At 47.5% G+C, this 17,881-nt stretch overlaps 1 protein-coding gene and 1 pseudogene across 3 annotated transcripts in view; one reads left to right on the top strand and one right to left on the bottom strand.

Annotated features, from left to right (window-relative positions):
• faim2a (Fas apoptotic inhibitory molecule 2a) overlaps positions 1-17,881 on the bottom strand; it is a 251,881-nt gene that overhangs the window by 134,090 nt on the left and 99,910 nt on the right. The gene's annotated exons all lie outside the window — the stretch shown is intronic.
• LOC139273110 (E3 ubiquitin-protein ligase TRIM39-like) overlaps positions 1-17,881 on the top strand; it is an 89,202-nt pseudogene that overhangs the window by 30,859 nt on the left and 40,462 nt on the right.

The following is a 17,881-nucleotide window of genomic DNA, read 5'->3' as shown; positions in this document are numbered from 1 at the left end:
TGCTTTCTCTCCATACCCCTTGATCCCTTTAGCCATAAGGGCCATATCTAACTCCCTCTTGAATATATCCAATGAACTGGCATCAACAACTCTCTGCGGCAGGGAATTCCACAGGTTAACAACTCTCTGAGTGAAGAAGTTTCTCCTCATCTCAGTCTGAAATGGCCTACCCCTTATCCTTAGACTGTGACCCCTGGTTCTGGACTTCCCCAACATTGGGAATATTCTTCCTGCGTCTAATTGTGTAGTCCCTTCTAGTTCCAAAACTGAGTTAGTAACTGAATAACTTTCTAATCATCAGGCGAGAGCTGCTCACTCAACCATTCCCTTCCTTCGCAGTTAATGTTTTTATGTAATCTCCATTGGAGTTGATGGGGTTGACTGCTGTTCCTCGAGACCTGGAACCACCTTGCTTGGGCTTGTTTCTGAGTCAAGCAGGATTGAGTCAGCCTTGCGGCTTTCTGGAAATATTTCCTAAGCACTTTTCTCCGCATTTCCTCCCCCCAAAATTGATAATTCACCAAGTGAGGATCTGCCAGGATTGCCGATGCATTACAGTATTAATGCGCTAAAGTGAATTGCACACTTTTGTTCCCCATGTGCCCTTTTGGTATGCTGCTGTCCCTGGTAGTCGTTCCACTGCCACGGACACATCGGGATGGGCTATGGAAGTATTTCCTGATGCGATGAATAGCATGGTTTAAGACCATGTAAATCTCCATCTATTGTGCCCCACGAATCAGCCCAAACAGAGCGAGTAGACAAGGATAATGCAGTAGATATAATTTATCTAGATTTTCAAAAGGTCTTCGATAAGGTGCCCCATAATAGACTGATGAACAAGGTCAGAGAATGCGGAGTCAGGGGACAAGTAGCCGAATGGATCGCTAACTGACTTCAAGTCAGAAAACAGAGAGTAGGACCCTCACAAGAGATTGGTGTACAAAATTAAAGCACATGGTATTGGGGGTAATTTACTGACGTGGATAGAGAACTGGTTGGCAGACAGGAAGCAGAGAGTCGGGATAAATGGGTCCTTTTCAGAATGGCAAACAGTGACTAGTGGAGTACCGCAGGACTCAGTGCTGGGACCCTAGCTCTTTACAATATACATTAATGATTTAGATGAAGGAATTGAGTGTAATATCTCCAAGTTTGCAGATGACACTAAACTGGGTGGCGGTGTGAGCTGTGAGGAGGACGCCAAGAGGCTGCAGGGTGACTTGGACAGGTTAGGTGAGTGGGCAAATGCATGGCAGATGCAGTATAATGTGGATAAATGTGAGCTTATCCACTTTGTTGACAAAAATATGAAGGCAGAATATTATCTGAATGGCGGCAGATTAGGAAAAGGGGAGGTGCAACGAGACCTGGGTGTCATGGTTCATCAGTCATTGAAAGTTGGCATGTAGGTACAGCAGGTGTAATTTATCTAGATTTTCAAAAGGTCTTCGATAAGGTGCCCCATAATGGACTGATGAAGGCAAATGGTATGTTGGCCTTCATAGCTAGGAGTTTTGAGTATAGGAGCAGGGAGGTCTTACTGCTGTTGTACAGGGCCTTGGTGAGGCCTCATCTGGAATATTCTGTTCAGTTTTGGTCTCCTAATCTGAGGAAGGCCGTTCTTGCTATTGAGGGAGTGCAGCAAAGGTTCACCAGACTGATTCCCGGGATGGCTGGACTGACACATGAGGAGAGACTGGATCAACTGGGCCTTTATTCACTGGAGTTTAGAAGGATGAGAGGGGATCTCATAGAAACATATAAAATTCTGACGGGACTGGACAGGTTAGATGCAGGAAGAATGTTCCCGATGTTGGGGAAGTCCAGAACCAGGGGACATAGTCTTAGGATAAGGGGTAGGCCATTTAGGACTGAGATGAGGAGAAACTTCTTCACTCAGGGAGTTGTTAACCTGTGGAATTTCCTACCGCAGAGAGTTGTTGATGCCAGTTCGATATATTTAAGAGGAAATTAGATGTGGCCCTTACGGCTAAAGGGATCAAGGGGTATGGCGAGAAAGAAGGAAAGGGGTACTGAGGTGAATGATCAGCCATGATCTTATTGAATGGCGGTGCAGGCTCGAAGGGCTGAATGGCCTACTCCTGCACCTATTTTCTATGTTTCTAGACGGTAGCTATTCACAGTGGCAAAGGTGGGTCGTGGTGTTCCACAAGGATCAGTGCTGGGATCACTGCACCTTTGAAAGTAGATAAATCGCCAGGCCCGGATGAAATGTATCACAGGCTGTTAAGAGAAGAGAGGAAATAGCGGCGGCTCTGACGATCATTTTCCAATCCTCTCTGGCTACAGGTGTGATGCCGGAGGACTGGAGGACTGCTAACATTGTACTGTTGTTTAAAAGGGGAGAAAGGGATAGACCGAGTAATTACAGGCCAGTCAGCCTAACCTCGGTGGTGGGAAAATTAGTGGAAGAATTTCTGAGGGACAGGATAAATCTTCATTTAGAAAGACACGGATTAATCAAGGACAGTCAGCGTGGATTTGTGAAGGGAAGGTCGTGTCTGACTAACTTGATTGAATTTTTGGAGGAGGTAACCAGGAGGGTCGATGAGGGCAGTGCGTTTGATGCAGTGTATATGGATTTTAGCAAAGCTTTTGATAAGGTCCCACATGGCAGACTGATCATGAAAGTAAAAGCCAGAGCAAAGTGGCAAGTTGGATCCAAAATTGGCTCAGAGGCAGGAAGCAAAGGGTAATGGTTGATGGATGTTTTTGTGACTGGAAGGCTGTATCCAGTGGGGTTCCGCAGGGCTCAGTGCTTTTTATGGTATATATCATTGATTTAGACTTGAATATAGGGGTATGATTAAGAAGTTTGCAGATGATACAAAAATTGGCCATGTGGTTGATAATGAAGAAAGCTGGGGACTGCAGGAAGATATCAATGTACTGGTCAGAACAGTGGCAAATGGAATTCAATCCGGAGAAGTGTGAGGTAATGCATTTGGGGAGGGCTAACAAGGCAAGATAATACACATTAAATGGTAGGGCACTGAGAAGTGTAGAGGAACAAAGGGACCTCGGAGTGCAGGTCCACAGATCCCTGAAGGTAGCAGGCCAGGTAGATAAGGTGGTTAAGAAGGCATACAGAATACTTGTCTTTATTAGCCGAGGCATAGAATACAAGAGCAGGGAGGTTATGCTTGAACTGTATAAAACATTAGTTAGGCCACAGCTAGAGTACTGCGTGCTGTTCTGGTCGCCACATTACAGGAAAGATGTGATTACACTGGAGAGGGTACAGAGGAGATTTACGAGGATGTTGCCTGGACTTGAGGAAAGATTGGATAGACTGGGGTTGTTTTCTTTGGAACAGAGGAGGCTGAGGGGAGATCTGATTGAGGTGTATATAATTATTAGGGGCCTGGATAGAGTGGATAGGATGGACCTATTTCCCTTAGCAGAGGGGTCAACAACAGGGGCATAGATTTAAAGTAATTGGTAGAAGGTTTAAAGGGGAGTTGAGGGAAATATCTTCACCCAGAGGGTGGTGGGGGTCTGGAACTCACGGCCTGAAAGGGTGGTAGAGGCAGAAACCCTCACCACTTAACAAAAATACTTGGATGTGCAGTTAAAGTGCCATAGCCTACAGGGCTACGGACCGAGAGCTGGAAAGTGGGATTAGGCTGGGTAGCTCTTTGTTGACCGGCGTGGACACGATGGGCCGAATGGCCTCCTTCCATGCTGTAATTTTCTATGATTCTGTGACACTGCTGTTCACAATTTATTTAGATGTGGAAATCAAAAACACAATATTTAAATGGGGTGTGGGTATTGGTCAATACTGAGGAGGACTGCAACAAATGACAGGAGGACATTACTAAACTTGCAGAATGGGCATATATTTGGCATATGAAGTTCAACACAGATAAATGTGAGGTACAGGTGCAGCGTCGAGAATCCGGAGTTCCGGAATGTTCCAGAATCTGGACCGATCGGTGGCAGCGCCGTCCGGAATCTGTAAAATGTTCCAGAATCCGGAACCAACCTCAGACCTCGCCACTGCTGCCCCAACCTTGGGGCCTCCTCACCGGCCCACACAAACACCTCATTGCCGGGGCTCGACTGACAACCTGCTTGGCGGGGCCGGATGGCCCGAACAGCTCTTCAGCGGGAATCTCCCCCCAACCCCCACCCCGCCCTTTCTGACATTCCGAAATCTGGAAATACCCGAACCTGGGCTCGTGACGTCAGAAACAAATAGAAAGTCCGGAAAAGCCCAGAATCCGTAACGGCCTCGGTCCCGAGGGTTCCAGATTTTAGGCACTGCACCTGTATTACCTTTTGATAGGAAGAATAGGGAGGTGACTTATTACTGGGAGGGTGTGAGTCTGGGTGGGGTAGAGGAACAAATACACAAATCACTGAACGTTGCGACACAGGTTAGCAAGGCCATAAAAAGCAAACCAAGAACTAGGGTTTATTTCTAGAGATACAGAATTGAAAAGTAGGGAAGTTATGCTAAACCTGTATCGAACCTTGGTTAGACCACACCTGGAGCACTGCGACAGTTCTGGTCACCATGTTATAAAAATTATATCGAGACACTGGAGAGGGTGCAGAGAAGATTTACAAGGATGATACCAGAAATGCGAGGGTATACATATCAGGAAAGGATGAACAAGCTGGGTCTCTTTTCTCTTGAAAAAAGGCTGAGGGGTGACCTAATAGAGGTCTTTAAAATTATAAAAGATTTTGATCGAGTGGATACAGAGAGAATGCTTCACTTGTAGGGAAGAGCATAACTAGAGGCTATCAATATAAGATAGTCACCCAGAAATCCAATGGGGAATTCAGGAGAAACTGCTTTACCCAGAGAGTGGTGAGAATGTGGAACTCGCTGCCACAGGGATTGGTTGAAGCGAATAGTATCGATGCATTTAAGGGGAGGCTAGACAAGTATATGGGGCAGAAGGGAATAGAGGGTAATGCTGATAGATTTAGATGGGGAAAGACGGGAGGAGGCTCGAGTGGAGCATAAATGCCGGCATGGCCTGGCTGGGCCGAATGGCCTGTCTCTTTGCTGTATATCCTGTGCATTGTAATCCTATGTAAATGCAGGCCCTCAGATATTTCCTATCTTACACCAGCTGTCCTGAGGCTAGCACTTAATGGCATACTTTGAGCAGTTTCAACTTCAAAATCACAGCCCCAGAATACCAGGGCCCGGGGAGGGGGAGCATGATTCCAGCAGCGGGTGGGGATGGATCCCGGATCCGCTACGATTCTGCAGCCTGTAAGAACTGCGATAAACTGCAGTCCGGGAGGGGTGGGCATTGCTTAGCGACCTGTTACAACTACAGCTGGCTTTGGGGGGGGCTACCCCGAGCGACTCCGCCCACCCCACAGACCCAGCGGGATCTCTGCCCTGCTGAGAAGGCACCAAGACTGTTCGAAAGAAAGGTGGTCTATCCCGGAACCCCGAGGGTCCATGGAGGGTCTTCCTCTGTTTCGGATGCCTCCAAAAGTCCGTCACCATCCTTTGCCTGCTCCACGATGACATGCAGGCCGTGATCCTTACCAACAGATCCATTACAGACCCAATCCACGTCCGGACTGGGGTCAAGCAGGGCCACGTCATCGCCCCAACTCTCTTCTCAATCTTCCTCACTGCCATGTTCCACCTCACAGTCAACAAGCTCCCTGACAGGGACTGTAATTCTCGTATTGGACTGTTCAGTCACCTAAGGACTCATTTTTAGAGTGGCAGCAAGTCTTCCTCGATTCCGAGGGACTGTCGATGATGATTTCGATCCCGGAGAGAGCCCACAGGCTCATTTTCTTCGCCCCCCCACCACCCTCACCCCGTCCCACTCTTGGCCCTTGGGCAGGCTGACTTTTGGCACCTGATCGGGACGGGTGCCTTGGTCATGCCTCCATAAAGCACAAGGAGTGGCCCACCGCTGAGTGTGTATATGTAGGTGAGCCGAGCCCCTGAGATTTGGGGTGGGAAGTGGAAGCCCCACTCGGCCGCACCCCCCCCCCCCCCCCCCCCATGCTTCCGGCTCCTTCAACGGGTCCGCAGAATTTCGGGGTGCATGTCTTCCTAATGCAGGCATAAGGGGTTGATTCACAATCCCGTGCTTTGTGTGGAGTGGAACATAAGAAATAGGAGCAGGAGTCAGCCATTCAGCCCCTTGAGCCTGCTCTGCCATTTAATAAGATCATGGCTGATCCGATCATGGACTCAGCTCCACTTCCCCGCCCGCTCCCCATAACCCTTTATTTCCTTATCGGTTAAAAAACTGTCTATCTCTGTCTTAAATTTATTCAATGTCCCAGCTTCCACAGCTCTCTGAGGCAGCGAATTCCACAGATTTACAACCCTCAGAGAGAAGAAATTTCTCCTCATCTCATTTTTAAATGGGTGTCCCCTTATTCTAAGACCATGCCCCCTAGTTCTAGTCTCCCATCCTCTCTGCATCCACCTTGTCAAGCCCCCCTCATAATCTTATATGTTTCGATAAGATCACCTCTCACTCTTCTGAATTCCAATGAGTAGAGGCCCAACCTACTCAACCTTTTCTCATAAGTCAACCCCCTCATCTCTGGAATCAGCCGAGTGAACCTTCTCTGAATTGCCTCCAAAGCAAGTATATCCTTCGTGAATATGGAAACCAAAACTGCACGCAGTATTCCAGGTGTGGCCTCACCAATACCCTGTATAACTGTAGCAAGACTTCCCTGCTTTTATACTCCATCCCCTTTCCAATAAAGGCCAAGATTCCATTGGCCTTCTTGATCACTTGCTGTGCCTGCATACTAACCTTTTGTGTTTCATGCACAAGTACCCCCAGGTCCCGCTGTACTGCAGCACTTTGCAATCTTTCTCCATTTAAATAATAACTTGCTCTTTGATTTTTTTTTCTGCCAAAGAGCATGACCTCACACTTTCGAACATTATACTCCATCTGCCAAATTTTTGCCCACTCACTTAGCCTGTCTATGTCCTTTTGCAGATTTTTTGTGTCCTCCTCACACATTGCTTTTCCTCCCATCTTTGTATTGTCAGCAAACTTGACTACGTTACACTCAATCCCTTCCTCCAAGTCGTTAATATAGATTGTAAATAGTTGGGGTCCCAGCACTGATCCCTGCGGCACCCCACTAGTTGTATTGCACTATTAACCCTGAGTTCAAATCCCACCAGGGTAAGTTGTGAAACTGAATTCAATAAATTTGGTCATTTAGAGGCTGGCATCACGAAAGCTGCTGGATAGTTGTTAAAAAAAACTGGTTTGGATCTTTTCGTGACTCCAGTCCTGCACGGCATGGTTGACCTTAATGCTCTCGGGACAACGAGGTCATAAATGTTGACATGCCAACTTTTTTATGCGTTGATGGGATGTGGGCATCGCTGGCAAGACCAGCATTTATTGCCCACCCCTAGTTTCCCTTGAGAAGGTGGTGGTGAGCTGCCTTCTTGAACCGCTGCAGTCCGTGTGGTGAAGGTGCTCCCTCAGTGCTGTTAGGGAGGGAGTTCCAGGATTTTGACCCAGCGACGATAAAGGAACGGCCGATATACTTCCACATCAGGATGGTGTGTGACTTGAAGGGGAACTTGGAGGTGGTAGTGTTCCCATGTGCCTGCTGCCCTTGTCCTTCTGTATGGCTCAGAGAAATGGACCATGTACAGCAGACACCTCAAATCGCTGGAGAAATACCACCAACGATGTCTCCGCAAGATCCTGCAAATTCCCTGGGAGGACAGACGCACCAATATTAGTGTCCTCGACCAGGCCAACATCCCCAGCATTGAAGCACTGACCACACTCGACCAGCTCTGTTGGGCGGACCACAGTGTTCGCATGCCTGACACAAGACTCCCAAAGCAAGCGCTCTATTCGGAACTCCTAGCGAGCCCAAGGTGGGCAGAGGAAACGTTACAAGGGCACCCTCAAAGCCTCCCTGATAAAATGCAACATCCCCACCGACACCTGGGAGTCCCTGGCCAAAGACCACCCTAAGTGGAGGAAGAGCATCCGGGAGGGCGCTGAGCACCTCGAGTCTCGTTGCCGAGAGCATGCAGAAACCAAGCGCAGGCAGCGGAAGGAGCGTGCGGCAAACCAGTCCCACCCTCCCTTTCCCTCAACCACTGTCTGTCCCACCTGTGACAGAGACTATAATTCCTGTATTGGACTGTTCAGTCACCTGAGAACTCACTTTTAGAGTGGAAGCAAGTCGAGGGACTGCCTATGATGAGGATCTAGGTGGTGGAGGTCCCGGGTTGCCCAAATCCCAAAGACAAATATAGAAAAGGTTTCACCTGTTCTGTGCAACAATTCACCAATCAGGACTGCTGGCTGATTAAGCATTAACTGATTATTTTTGTGCATCTACTCCTTTGCCTCTGTGTTCTACCCAAGTCTCTAATATTTACATGTGGCGACAGTGAGTGTCAGCAGAGTATTTGACAGCCAGTGGCACCATACTGGAGTATTGGTTCTACTGAATATACAGTAACGCTGCACAGTTACACTGTGAGTAACCCTTACCCAGCTGAATATACAGTAACGCTGTACAGTTACACTGTGAGTAATCCTTACCCAGCTGAATATACAGTAATGCTGCACAGTTACACTGTGAGTAACCCTTACCCAGCTGAATATACAGTAACGCTGTACAGTTACACTGTGAGTAATCCTTACCCAGCTGAATATACAGTAATGCTGCACAGTTACACTGTGAGTAACCCTTACCCAGCTGAATATACAGTAATGCTGCACAGTTACACTGTGAGTAACCCTTACCCAGCTGAATATACAGTAACGCTGCACAGTTACACTGTGAGTAACCCTTACCCAGCTGAATATACAGTAACGCTGCACAGTTACACTGTGAGTAACCCTTACCCAGCTGAATATACAGTAACGCTGTACAGTTACACTGTGAGTAATCCTTACCCAGCTGAATATACAGTAATGCTGCACAGTTACACTGTGAGTAACCCTTACCCAGCTGAATATACAGTAACGCTGTACAGTTACACTGTGAGTAATCCTTACCCAGCTGAATATACAGTAATGCTGCACAGTTACACTGTGAGTAACCCTTACCCAGCTGAATATACAGTAATGCTGTACAGTTACACTGTGAGTAACCCTTACCCAGCTGAATATACAGTAACGCTGCACAGTTACACTGTGAGTAACCCTTACCCAGCTGAATATACAGTAATGCTGCACAGTTACACTGTGAGTAACCCTTACCCAGCTGAATATACAGTAACTTCATACATTACACAAATATTGTGACTTGTACTTCAATATCAGATCAACCTGCATAGGGATGCAACTAGCTGTCTTCTCAGATAAAAAGATCCCATGGTACTATTCGGAGAAGGGCAGAGATTTCTTCTGGTCCCCCTGGGAACAGTTATCCCTCAACCAACACTACCAAAAACATGTTCACTGGTCATTCAGCTTCTTGCTGTATGTGGGACCTTGCTGTGCACAATTTGCAACAGCATAACAATGACTACACTTCAAAAGTAATTAATTTGCTGTGAAATGCTTTGGGATATGAAAGGTGCTATATAAATGCAAGCCCTTCTGTCTTTGTTGTGGGTACTGAGGTATATGATGCGGAACATTTCATTTCAGATAGTCCTGGAAATACTCGGCAGGTCAGGCAGCATCTGTGGAGAGAGGAAGGTAGGGTTAATGATGACCTTTCGTCAAGCTGAAATGATAGCCCTAACTTCCTATTTCTACAGGTGCTGCCGGACCTAGAGTGTTGGGAGTGCTGCGTGCAGTTCTGGTCACCATATTATTAAAAGGATATACAGGCACTGGAGAGGCTGCAAAACATATTTACAAGGATGATACCAGAACTGCGAGGGTATACCTATCAGCAAAGGATGAACAGGCTTGAAAAGAGAAGGAAGGCTGAGGGGTTAGCTAACAGGTCTTTAAAATTATGAAAGGTGTTGATAGAGTAGACCCAGAGAGAGGGGGCAAAATTGCCCCTTTTCTGAGGCCCTATAGCACATCTGGGGGGGGCACTAATGGGACACGAGACACTTTTTGCCCAGGGTGGGGGGGGGGGCTATCAGCTCCCGGGAAATTGCTTTGGAGGCATTGCCATGGTAGTGTCACACCTCGTGGGTTGCCGCGCACGGCGGTGACGTCATTGCCGTGCGCGGTGACCCCTCAGCGCCAAGCGCCGATCCCTTACCTTCGCGAGTCACAAAGCTGGCCGACATCCGCCCCTTTAAGCGAAAGGGAAAGGCGTTGAAGTTCGTTTAGCGCTACACGGAGCATCCGCGAGGCGTTCCCGCTCACGCCCCGTTAGTGCCGCTGGTCCCGCCCCTAAAGGAAGTCACGAGCGCGAGATTGCGTTCCACTTGCTTTGAGTGGAGGTAAGCCCAATTCAGCGGCCGGAGCGGGATATTTCCGGACCGGTTGCAGGAAGTCCCGCCTCGAGCAGGTTACCGCCCACAATCGGGGTGCGGGGCCTTTTCGCTCCCAGAGTGTTTCCACTTGTGGGGAAGAGCATAACTAGAGGCTATCAATATAAAATAGTCACCAACAAATCAAATCGGGATTTCAGAAGAAACTTCTTTACCCAGAGAGTGGTGACAACGTGGAACATACTGCCACAGAGAGTGGAGGAGGCGAATAGTATCAATGCATTTAAGTGAAAGCTAGATAAGCATATGAGGGAGAAGGGAAGAGAGGGATATGTTGATAGAGTTAGATGAGGAAAGACAGGAGGAGGCCCGAGTGGAGCATAAACGCCGGCATGGACTGGTTCTGTCGAATGGCCTGTTTCTGTGCCATATATTCTATGTAAATCTATTTTTCCAGCATTTATCCTTTTATTTCTGATCTGCAGCATTTTACTTATTGATCAATTCATTTTAGTCACAGATTAGAAGAAAAGTGAAAGATCTGAAGAAGTTTCATGACTGAGTCAAGAAGGACATGGACCGAATTCCTCTAACATTACGGGACGTTGAGGTAATCACAAATCACAGTCTGATGAACTTCCCTTTGTCTTTCCTTCCTTCTCCAATCTCCAGACTTTTGTTTACAAGTGTGGTGTCGCTTCATTGCTGCCTCCTCATTCACCTTACTTCTTCTTTTACTCTTTTCAACTTTGGTGTTGTCACAGAAACATAAGATACCATTCAGCTCCTCAAACCTGTTAAGCTAATTAATGAGATCATGTCTCATCTGTATTTTCATCATAGAAGTCTACAGCACGGAAGGAGGCCATTCGGCCCATCGTGTCCGCGCCGGCCGACAAAGAGCTATCCAGCCTAATCCCAGCCTAATTTCCAGCTCTCGGTCCGTAGCCCTGTAGGTTGCTGCACTTCAGGTGCACATCCAAGTACTTTTTAAATGTGGTGAGGGTTTCTGCCTCTACCACCCTTTCAGGCAGTGAGTTCCAGACCCCCACCACCCTCTGGGTGAAACAATTTCCCCTCAAATCCCCTCTAAACCTTCTACCGATTACTTTAAATCTATGCCCCCTGATTGTTGACCCCTCTGCTAAGGGAAATAGGTCCATCCTATCCACTCTATCTAGGCCCCTCATAATTTTATACACCTCAATAGGTCTCCTCTCAGCTCCTCTGTTCCAAAAAAAACAACTCCAGCCTATCCAATCTTTCCTCATGGCTAAAATTCTCCAGTCCAGGCAACATCCTGGTAAATCTCCTCTGTACCCCCTCTAGTGCAATCACATCCTTCCTGTAATGTGGTGACCAGAACTGCATGCAGTACCCCAGCTGTGGCCTAACTAGTGTTTTATACAGTTCAAGCATAACCTCGCTGCTCTTGTATTCTATGCCTTGGCTAATAAAGGCAATTATTCCGTATGCCATCTTAACCACCTTATCTACCTGGCCTGCTACCTTCAGGGATCTGTGGACATGTGTGGGTATAACACATCCATGCGTACAATAATAATTCCTGGGGTTACAGAGAAATTGCAACACAGAAACACCACCGAGGTTAGGCTGACAGGCCTGTAATTACTTGGTCTATTCCTTTCTCACTTTTTCAACAAAGGTACAACGTTAGCAGTCCTCTGGCACCACCCCTCTAGCCAGAGAGGATTGGAAAATGATGGTCAGAGCCTCTGCTACTTCCTCTCTTGCTTCTCTTAACAGCCTGGGATACATTTCATCTGGGCCTGGGAATTTGTCCACTTTCAAAGCTGCGAAACCCCTTAATACGTCCTCTCTCACTATGTTTATTTCATCTAATATTTCACATTCTTCCTCCCTGGTTGCAATGTCTGCATCGCCCCTCTCCTTTGTGAAAATAGACGCAAAGTATTCATTAAGAACCATACCCATATTTTCTGCCTCCACACACAGATTACCCTCATGGTCTCTAATAGTCCCTACTCTTCCTTTAGTTATTCTCTTGCTCTTAATAACAACAATAACATCTTGTATTATATAGCGCCTTTAAATTATAATGTATTTATAAAACATCTTTGGGTTTTACTTGATTTTATTTGTCAACATTTTTTCAAGCTCTCGCTTTGCTTTCATAATTTCATTTTTAATTTTACCCCTGCACATTCTATACTCCTCCAGGGTTTCTGCAGTATTGAGCCCTCGGCATCTGTCAGAAGTCTCCCTTTTTTCGTGAAAGAACATAAGAATTAGGAACAGGAGTAGGCCATCTAGCCCCTCGAGCCTGCTCCGCCATTCAACAAGATCATGGCTGATCTGGCCGTGGACTCAGCTCCACTTACCCGCCCGCTCCCCGTAACCCTTAATTCCCTTATTGGTTAAAAATCTATCTATCTGTGACTTGAATACATTCAATGAGCTAGCCTCAACTGCTTCCTTGGGCAGAGAATTCCACAGATTCACAACCCTCTGGGAGAAGAAATTCCTTCTCAACTCGGTTTTAAATTGGCTCCCCCGTATGAGATCCTACTCTGTATGCACCTTGACATCCAGGGGCTCTCTAGATCCGTTAGTCCCACCCATTCTTGCTCTGAACCCTCAGGATCTCCTCCTTGAATGCCTCCCACTGCTCTGACACTGCTTTACCTTTCAGTAGCTGTTTCCAGTCCACCTTGGGTAAATCACATCTCAGCTTAGTAAAATTGGTTTTCCCCCAATTGAGAACTTTTATTCCTGGTCTCTCCTTGTCCTTTTCCATAACTACCTTAAATCGAACTGAATTATGATCACCAGCACCAAAATGCTCTCCCACTGACACCCTTTCTAGCTGCCCAGCTTCATTCTAAAACTAAGTCCAGAACCGCCCCCTCCCTTGTTGGGCTTGCTACATACTGGCTAAAATAGTTCTCCTGAATGCATTTTAGGAATTCCGCAACCTCTTTCCCCTTCACACTAATTTTATCCCAGTTAATATTGGGGTAGTTGAAATCCCCTACTCTTACTGCCCTATAGTTTTTGCACTTCTCAGAAATGTGAGTACATCTTTGCCCTTCTATCTCCCTCTGACTGTTTGGGGGTGTATAGTACACACCCAGCAGTGTGATCGCCCCTTTTTAGTTCTTCAATTCAACCCATATGGCCTCATTTGACGATCCTTCCATCATATCATCCCATCTCACAGATGTAATAGTTTCTTTAATCAATACTGCACCCCCCCCTCTCTCTCTATCACGTCTGAAAACCCTGTAACCAGGAATGTTGAGCTGCCATATCTACCTTTCAGCCATGACTCAGTAATAGCTATAATATCATCCTCTATCTGTGCTCTCAGCTCATTTGCCTTATTCCCCAGACTCCTTGCATTGAAGTATAGACCATTTAGTGCTGCCAAACTCCCATGTTGTCGATTTTCTAGCCTTTGTTTCCTCTGCCTTCCAAATTCACTTTCTACTTTTCTGCTTTTCAATTCCAGCTTTGTTTCTCGCCCTACTGAATCTACTCTCAGGTTCCCATGCCCCTCCAAGCGAGTTAAAACCCATCCCTTAACTCCATATTCGCGCCTTTGGCCCATACCCCGTAATACCTTTTGTTAAAAAAATCTAGCAATCTCCAATTTAAAATTAACAATTGACCCAGCATCAATCGCTGTTTGCAGAAGAGATTTCCAAACTGCTACCACATTGGGCCCAAGTTTCCACAGGATAAAAAACGGGCGCCCCTCCGAGCTGGGCGCCCGTTTTTCGCGCCTAAAACGGCGCCTAAAAAAAAACTCGCGATTCTGGAGCGTTCTGCAGCTCCTTGTCTGCCTGGCGCGGCGCCCAGGGGGGCGGAGCCTACACTCGCGCCGATTTTGTAAGTGGGAGGGGGCGGGTAATATTTAAATTAGTTTTTTTCCTGCCAGCAACGCTGCGCGTGCGCGTTGGAGCGTTCGCGCATGCTCAGTGTGAAAAAAACATTGGCACTCGGCCATTTTTGTAGTTCTTTGTAGCTGTTTAATTTTTGAACATTTTTTAATAAAAGCACATTGCCATCAGCACATCAGCACTTGCAGCCTTCTCACTGTCTCCTTCCCCCCCCCCCCGCGGGAAGCACGGGCGCCTCCTCCTCCCCCCCCCCCCACCCCCCCCGCGGGAAGAACGGGCGCCTCCTCCCCCCCCGCGGGAAGAACGGGCGCCTCCTCCCCCCCCCCCCACCCCCCCCGCGGGAAGAATGGGCGCCTCCTCCTCCCCCCCCCCCACCCCCGCGGGAAGAACGGGCGCCTCCCCCCCCGCGGGAAGAACGGGCGCCTCCCCCCCGCGGGAAGAACGGGCGCCTCCTCCCCCCCCCCCCACCCCCCCCGCGGGAAGAATGGGCGCCTCCTCCTCCCCCCCCCCCACCCCCGCGGGAAGAACGGGCGCCTCCCCCCCCGCGGGAAGAACGGGCGCCTCCCCCCCCACGGGAAGAACGAGCGCCTCAGGCTGACTGCAGCATTCTCCGTGCCTTCACACAGGTAGGAAGATGGTTTATTTAATATTTTCTTTGCTTATAAATGTTTATTCAGGTTAGATTTATTTGTATAATATTTGTAGAAGTATAAATAAGGATTTATTGTAGAATTTAATGACTTCTACCCCCCCACCTCGTTCTGGACGCCTAATTTGTAACCTGTGCCTGATTTTTTAATGTGTAGAACAGGTTTTTTCAGTTCTACAAAAATCTTCACTGGCTCCATTCTCACTTAGTTTGGAGTACGTTTTCACTGTGGAAACTTTGAAATCAGGCATCAGTGGCCGGACACGCCCCCTTTTGAAGAAAAAATTCTGTTCCAAAGTGAAACTGTTCTACCTGACTAGAACTGCAGAAACAAAAATGTGGAGAATTGCGATTTCTAAGATAGTCCGTTCTCCAACAGTTGCTCCTAAAAATCAGGCGCAAATCATATGGAAACTTGGGCCCATTGTGTGTAAAAGTGTTTCCCAATTTCATTCCTGAAAGATTTGGCTCTAATTTTTAGTCTATGTCCCCAGTCTTAGAATCCCCAACCAGCAGAAATAGTTTTTCTCTATCTACCCTATTTGTTCCCCTCGATATCCTGAAAGATTCCATCAGGTCACCCCTTAACCTTCTAAATTCAAGGGAATACAACCCTAGTTTGTGTAATCTCTCCTCGTAAATTAACCCTTGAAGTCCGGGTATCATTCTGGTAAACCCACACTGCACTCCCTCCAAGACCAATATATCCTCCCTAAGGTGTGGTGCCCAGAACTGCTCACAGTGCTCCAGGTGGGGTCGAACAAGGGCTTTGTACAGCTGCAGCATTACTTCTATCCTGTGCCATGTGCCATAGGGCCCTTGGCTGCTCATCGTGGCCTTTCGAGAAGCAAAGATATTTCCCATTTCCTACAGCAGCTGTCCTGAGTTTTCCAATTAATGATAAAATCAGGGCAGTTCCCCATTATGGGAGCATCATCACCATAAGGGTGGCATCAGTTCAAGGATAAAGCTACCACCACCTCTGTGGGGCAAGCAGGGATGGGTAATAAATGCCCTGCCAGCGTTGCTCACATCCAGGAGCACAGGATAAAAATTTGTAAAAACTTGGTGGAAATCAAGACTCAGCTCCTCCATTGGTCATTCTTTCCTGAGATTTAAAATCTGTGGAGCTCTTCACCTCACTCATTCTTCGCCTCCTCTTACAATCTTCAGGTTTAATATCCGAAGCTTAACGACATTTAGTTCACAGGCAGTCACTCTAACTCTACCACACTCAGTCGCTCTAACTCTACCACACTCAGTCGCTTTAACTCTATCACACTCAGTCGCTCTAACTCTACCACACTCAGTCGCTCTAACTCTATCACACTCAGTCGCTCTAACTCTATCACACTCAGTCGCTCTAACTCTATCACACTCAGTCGCTCTAACTCTATCACACTCAGTCGCTCTAACTCTATCACACTCAGTCGCTCTAACTCTACCACACTCAGTCGCTCTAACTCTATCACACTCAGTCGCTCTAACTCTACCACACTCAGTCGCTCTAACTCTACCACACTCAGTCGCTCTAACTCTACCACACTCAGTCGCTCTAACTCTATCACACTCAGTTGCTCTAACCCTATCACACTCAATCGCTCTAACCCTACCACACTCAGTCGCTCTAACCCTACCACACTCAGTCGCTCTAACCCTGTCACACTCAATCGCTCTAACTCTATCACACTCAGTCGCTCTAACTCTATCACACTCAGTCGCTCTAACTCTATCACACTCAGTCGCTCTAACTCTATCACACTCAGTCGCTCTAACTCTATCACACTCAGTCGCTCTAACTCTACCACACTCAGTCGCTCTAACTCTATCACACTCAGTCGCTCTAACTCTACCACACTCAGTCGCTCTAACTCTATCACACTCAGTCGCTCTAACTCTATCACACTCAGTCGCTCTAACCCTACCACACTCAGTTGCTCTAACCCTATCACACTCAATCGCTCTAACCCTACCACACTCAGTCGCTCTAACCCTACCACACTCAGTCGCTCTAACCCTGTCACACTCAATCGCTCTAACCCTACCACACTCAGTCGCTCTAACCCTATCACACTCAGTCGCTCTAACTCTATCACACTCAGTCGCTCTAACTCTACCACACTCAGTCGCTCTAACTCTATCACACTCAGTCCCTCTAACTCTATCACACTCAGTCGCTCTAACTCTATCACACTCAGTCCCTCTAACCCTACCACACTCAGTCGCTCTAACTCTATCACACTCAGTCGCTCTAACTCTATCACACTCAGTCGCTCTAACTCTACCACACTCAGTCGCTCTAACTCTATCACACTCAGTCCCTCTAACTCTATCACACTCAGTCGCTCTAACTCTATCACACTCAGTCCCTCTAACCCTACCACACTCATTCGCTCTAACTCTATCACACTCAGTCGCTCTAACTCTATCACACTCAGTCCCTCTAACTCCATCACACTCAGTCGCTCTAACTCTATCACACTCAGTCGCTCTAACTCTATCACACCCAGTCGCTCTAACTCTATCACACTCAGTCGCTCTAACTCTATCACACCCAGTCGCTCTAACTCTATCACACTCAGTCGCTCTAACTCTATCACACTCAGTCGCTCTAACTCTATCACACCCAGTCGCTCTAACTCTACCACACTCAGTCGCTCTAACTCTATCACACCCAGTCGCTCTAACTCTATCACACCCAGTCGCTCTAACTCTATCACACCCAGTCGCTCTAACTCTATCACACCCAGTCGCTCTAACCCTATCACACCCAGTCGCTCTAACTCTATCACACTCAGTCGCTCTAACTCTATCACACTCAGTCGCTCTAACCCTATCACACTCAGTCGCTCTAACCCTATCACACCCAGTCGCTCTAACTCTACCACACTCAGTCGCTCTAACCCTATCACACCCAGTCGCTCTAACCCCATCACACCCAGTCGCTCTAACTCTACCACACTCAGTCGCTCT

This window comes from Pristiophorus japonicus, chromosome 1 (assembly GCF_044704955.1).
Source record: "Pristiophorus japonicus isolate sPriJap1 chromosome 1, sPriJap1.hap1, whole genome shotgun sequence".
Classification (NCBI taxonomy): domain Eukaryota; kingdom Metazoa; phylum Chordata; class Chondrichthyes; family Pristiophoridae; genus Pristiophorus; species Pristiophorus japonicus.
The sequence above is the reverse complement of the archived record's forward strand: the minus strand, read 5'-3'. Positions and strand labels throughout refer to the sequence as shown.